We start from the raw sequence: 5,794 nt of genomic DNA, 5'->3' as shown, positions 1-5,794 counted from the left end.
CAATAACGGCGAAAATCGAGCGGTTTTTGGCCGGTTGCGGCGAAAATCGCGATTTTTTCCCGCCAGCGGCGAAAATCACATGGTTTTTGGCCAGTAGCGGCGAAAATCGAGCGGTTTTTGGATAGTAGCGGCGAAAATCGCGCTATTTTTGGCCGGTAGCGGCGAAAATCGCGATTTTTGCCCGCCAGCTGCGAAAATCGCATGGTTTTTGGCCGGTAGCGGCGAAAATCGAGCTGTTTTTGGCCGGTAGCGCCGAAAATCGCGCTATTTTTGGCCGGTAGCGGCGAAAATCACGATTTTTGCCCGCCAGCTGGAAAAGTCGCATAGTTTCTGGCCGTTAGCGGCGAGAATCGCGCGATTTTTGGCCGCTAGCGGCGAAATTCGCACGATTTTTGGCCGCTTGCGGCGAAATTTGCACGATTTTTGGCCGCTAGCGGCTTAAATCGCGCGATTTTTGCCCACCAGCTGGTGGGCAAAAATCGCATAGTTTCTGGACGCTAGCGTCGAAAATAGCGCGGTTTTCGGCCTTTAGCCGCAAAAACCGCCCGATTTTTGGCCGCTAGCGGCGAATATCGCACGGTTTTTGGCCGCTAACAGTAAAAATCGCGCTATTTTTGGCCGGTAGCGGCGAAAATCGCGATTTTTTCCCGTCAGCTGCGAAAATCGCATGGTTTTTGACCGCTAGTGGCAAAAATCGCGCAGTTTTTGGCCGGTAGCGGCGAAAATCGCCCCATTTTTGGCCGCTAGCGGCGAAAATAGCCCCTTTTTTGGCCGATGGCGGCGAAAATCGGTCGATTTTTGGCAGGTAGCGGCGAAATTCGCGCGATTTTTGCCCGCCGTCTGCAAAAATCGCATGGTTTCTGGCCGCTAGCGTCGAAAATAGCGCGGTTTTCGGCCGTTAGCGGCAAAAATCGCCCGATTTTTGGCTGCTAGCGGCGAAAATCGCACGGTTTTTGGCCGCTAGCGGCAAAAATCGCGCTATATTTGCCCGCCAGCTGCAAAAATCGCACAGTTTCTTGCCGCTAGCGGCTTAAATCGCGCGATTTTTGGCCGCTAGCGGCGAAATTCGCACGATTTTTGGCCGCTAGCGGCGAAAATAGACCCTTTTTTGGCCGCTAGCGGCGAAAATCGGTCGATTTTTGGCAGGTAGCGGCGAAATTCGCGCGATTTTTGCCCTCCTGCTGCAAAAATCGCATGGTTTCTGGCCGCTAGCGTCGAAAATAGCGCGGTTTTCGGCCGTTAGCGGCAAAAATCGTCCGATTTTTGGCCGCTAGCGGCAAAACTCGCACGGTTTTTGGCCGGTAGCGGCGAAAATCGCGCTATTTTTGCCCGCCAGCTGCAAAAATCGCACAGTTTCTGGCAGCTAGCGGCGAAAATCGCGCGATTTTTGGCCGCTATCGGCGAAATTCGCACGATTTTTGGCCGCTAGCGGCGAAATTTGCACGATTTTTGACGCTAGCGGCGAAAATCGCCCCAATTTTGGCCGCTAGCGGCGAAAATAGCCCCTATTTTGGCCGCTAGCGGCGAAAATCGGTCGATTTTTGGCAGCTAGCGGCGAAATTCGCGCGATTTTTGCCCGCCGTCTGCAAAAATCGCATGGTTTCTGGCCGCTAGCGTCGAAAATAGCGCGGTTTTCGGCCGTTAGCGGCAAAAATCGCCCGATTTTTGGCTGCTAGCGGCGAAAATCGCACGGTTTTTGGCCGCTAGCGGCAAAAATCGCGCTATATTTGCCCGCCAGCTGCAAAAATCGCACAGTTTCTTGCCGCTAGCGGCTTAAATCGCGCGATTTTTGGCCGCTAGCGGCGAAATTCGCACGATTTTTGGCCGCTAGCGGCGAAAATAGACCCTTTTTTGGCCGCTAGCGGCGAAAATCGGTCGATTTTTGGCAGGTAGCGGCGAAATTCGCGCGATTTTTGCCCTCCTGCTGCAAAAATCGCATGGTTTCTGGCCGCTAGCGTCGAAAATAGCGCGGTTTTCGGCCGTTAGCGGCAAAAATCGTCCGATTTTTGGCCGCTAGCGGCAAAACTCGCACGGTTTTTGGCCGGTAGCGGCGAAAATCGCGCTATTTTTGCCCGCCAGCTGCAAAAATCGCACAGTTTCTGGCAGCTAGCGGCGAAAATCGCGCGATTTTTGGCCGCTATCGGCGAAATTCGCACGATTTTTGGCCGCTAGCGGCGAAATTTGCACGATTTTTGACGCTAGCGGCGAAAATCGCCCCAATTTTGGCCGCTAGCGGCGAAAATCGGTCGATTTTTGGCAGCTAGCGGCGAAATTCGCGCGATTTTTGCCCGCCGTCTGCAAAAATCGCATGGTTTCTGGCCGCTAGCGTCGAAAATAGCGCGGTTTTCGGCCGTTAGCGGCAAAAATCGTCCGATTTTTGGCCGCTAGCGGCAAAACTCGCACGGTTTTTGGCCGGTAGCGGCGAAAATCGCGCTATTTTTGCCCGCCAGCTGCAAAAATCGCACAGTTTCTGGCAGCTAGCGGCGAAAATCGCGCGATTTTTGGCCGCTATCGGCGAAATTCGCACGATTTTTGGCCGCTAGCGGCGAAATTTGCACGATTTTTGACGCTAGCGGCGAAAATCGCCCCAATTTTGGCCGCTAGCGGCGAAAATAGCCCCTATTTTGGCCGCTAGCGGCGAAAATCGGTCGATTTTTGGCAGCTAGCGGCGAAATTCGCGCGATTTTTGCCCGCCGTCTGCAAAAATCGCATGGTTTCTGGCCGCTAGCGTCGAAAATAGCGCGGTTTTCGGCCGTTAGCGGCAAAAATCGCCCGATTTTTGGCTGCTAGCGGCGAAAATCGCACGGTTTTTGGCCGCTAGCGGCAAAAATCGCGCTATATTTGCCCGCCAGCTGCAAAAATCGCACAGTTTCTTGCCGCTAGCGGCTTAAATCGCGCGATTTTTGGCCGCTAGCGGCGAAATTCGCACGATTTTTGGCCGCTAGCGGCGAAAATAGACCCTTTTTTGGCCGCTAGCGGCGAAAATCGGTCGATTTTTGGCAGGTAGCGGCGAAATTCGCGCGATTTTTGCCCTCCTGCTGCAAAAATCGCATGGTTTCTGGCCGCTAGCGTCGAAAATAGCGCGGTTTTCGGCCGTTAGCGGCAAAAATCGTCCGATTTTTGGCCGCTAGCGGCAAAACTCGCACGGTTTTTGGCCGGTAGCGGCGAAAATCGCGCTATTTTTGCCCGCCAGCTGCAAAAATCGCACAGTTTCTGGCAGCTAGCGGCGAAAATCGCGCGATTTTTGGCCGCTATCGGCGAAATTCGCACGATTTTTGGCCGCTAGCGGCGAAATTTGCACGATTTTTGACGCTAGCGGCGAAAATCGCCCCAATTTTGGCCGCTAGCGGCGAAAATAGCCCCTATTTTGGCCGCTAGCGGCGAAAATCGGTCGATTTTTGGCAGCTAGCGGCGAAATTCGCGCGATTTTTGCCCGCCAGCAGCAAAAATCGCATGGTTTCTGGCCGCTAGCGTCGAAGATAGCGCGGTTTTCGGCCGTTAGTGGCAAAAATCGCCCGATTTTTGGCTGCTAGCGGCGAAAATCGCACGGTTTTTGGCCGCTAGCGGCGAAAATCGCGCTATTTTTGGCCGGTAGCGGCGAAAATCGCGATTTTTGCACGCCAGCTGCGAAAATCGCATGGTTTTTGGCCGCTAGCGGCAAAAATCGCGCGGTTTTTGGCCGGTAGCGGCGATAATCGCGCTATTTTTAACCGCCAGCTGCAAAAATCGCATATAGTTTCTGGCCGCTAGCGGTGAAAATCGCCCCGTTTTTGGCCGCTAGCGGCGAAAATAGCTTCATTTTTGGCCGCTAGCGGCGAAAATTGGTCGATTTTTGGCAGGTAGCGGCGAAATTCGCGCGATTTTTGCCCGCCAGCTGCAAAAGTCGCATGGTTTCTGGCCGCTTGCGGCGAAAATCGCCCTATTTTGGGCAGCTAGCAGCGAAAATTGCCCCTTTTTTGGCCGCTAGCGGTGAAAATCGGTCGATTTTTGGCAGGTAGCGCGATTTTTGCCCGCAAGCTGCAAAAATCGCATGGTTTCTGGCCGCTAGCGTCGAAAATAGCGCGGTTTTCGGCCGTTAACTGCAAAAATCGCCCGATTTTTGGCCGCTAGCGGCCAAAATCGCACGGTTTTTGGCCGCTAGCGGCGAAAATCGCGCTATTTTTGGCCGGTAGCGGCAAAAATCGCGATGTTTGCCCGCCAGCTGCGAAAATCGCATGGTTTTTGGCCGCTAACGGCGAAAATCGCGCGGTTTTTGGCCGGTAGCGGCGAAAATCGCGCTATTTTTGCCCGCCAGCTGCAAAAATCGCCAAATTCTGGCTCTCTGCACGTATTTGCAGTTTGAAATTCCGACTTTTTATACCGAAAATAGGCCAATTACTGAAAGCGGCGGTGGGTCACATTTTGCCCAAACCCCCCTCCAGTTTTCAAAATATCCCAAACATCCCAAATCCGATACCTGAGCCATATTTTAGAGCCAAATTCTGGCTCTCTGCACGTATTCGCAGTTTGAAATTCCGGCTTTTTATACCGAAAATATGCCAATTACTGAAAGCAACGGTGGGTCACATTTTGCCCAAACCCCCCTGCAGTTTTTAAAATATCCCAAACATCCCAAATCCGTACCTGAGCCATATTTTAGAGCCAAATTCTGGCTCTCTGCACGTATTCGCAGTTTGAAATTCCGGATTTTTATACCGAAAATATGCCAATTACTGAAAGCAACGGTGGGTCACATTTTGCCCAAACCCCCCTCCAATTTTTAAAATATTCAAAACATCCCAAATCCGATACCTGAGCCATATTTTGGAGCCAAATTCTGGCTCTCTGCACGTATTCGCAGTTTGAAATTCCGGATTTTTATACCGAAAATATGCCAATTACTGAAAGCGGCGGTGGGTCACATTTTGCCCAAACCCCCCTGCAGTTTTTAAAACAATTTCGCGCTATCGGCGTTAAAAAAAATCATACCCTATGTGCTTCTGGCGGTTCGCGCGCCTACGCGGTAAGACCGAAAAAGTGTACACTCTTTTGACTGTCCTGACAATAATTGAAGGCACACGTATTTAAATTTGGTATCACTGTGTTCGCAATAAAATTGTCTATAAGAACATACCTATAAAATGCCGCCAAAGCATAAGGACTATCAACACCAAATAAAAAACTATTCAGATCACTCGCCCAAAGCGCCAAACAGCAACAAAATGTTTCCACTCTCTTAATGGTTGCGAAGCCTACAGTTGTCCTACATCGCTAAACGTGGTATCATTGGAATCGCAATAAAATTCTCTACACGGACATATGCATATAAATATAGATTCAATGTCGTATCCCACCCAAAACAGTGTGGGAAGTGGCCGAAGTGTTACCCACGGCGGCATATCGGCGAAACTCGCTTTGAAAAGTGTATATTCAATTCACTGTCCTGACTTTATTTGTTGATGTATGTATTTCATTTTTGTACCAATGTGCTCGCAATAGAATGTTCTATAAGAACATAAGTATTAAAGGTCACATAAGGATGCGTTCGACCGGCAACATATATAAAAACTACGTCGATTATACTCGTGTCAATAATACACTTGTTTTACCATGATGATTCACAGCCATGCCGTTCTCTTTATTAAGTTGTTCGGCTATTAGAGAAAACGTAAATTTCATGGCAAACATTTGTAAACTATTCCCAAGTTGATCGGATAATAAATGGATTTTATACAAATATTTTTTCTCGTGACTTCCGAGAGCAGCACGCGTGCGGTGTGATTAATAATATTGGTGACAACGACGGTCTGCTCGG

This window comes from Procambarus clarkii, chromosome 60 (assembly GCF_040958095.1).
Source record: "Procambarus clarkii isolate CNS0578487 chromosome 60, FALCON_Pclarkii_2.0, whole genome shotgun sequence".
NCBI lineage: Eukaryota > Metazoa > Arthropoda > Malacostraca > Decapoda > Cambaridae > Procambarus > Procambarus clarkii.
This window is presented reverse-complemented; position numbering follows the sequence as displayed.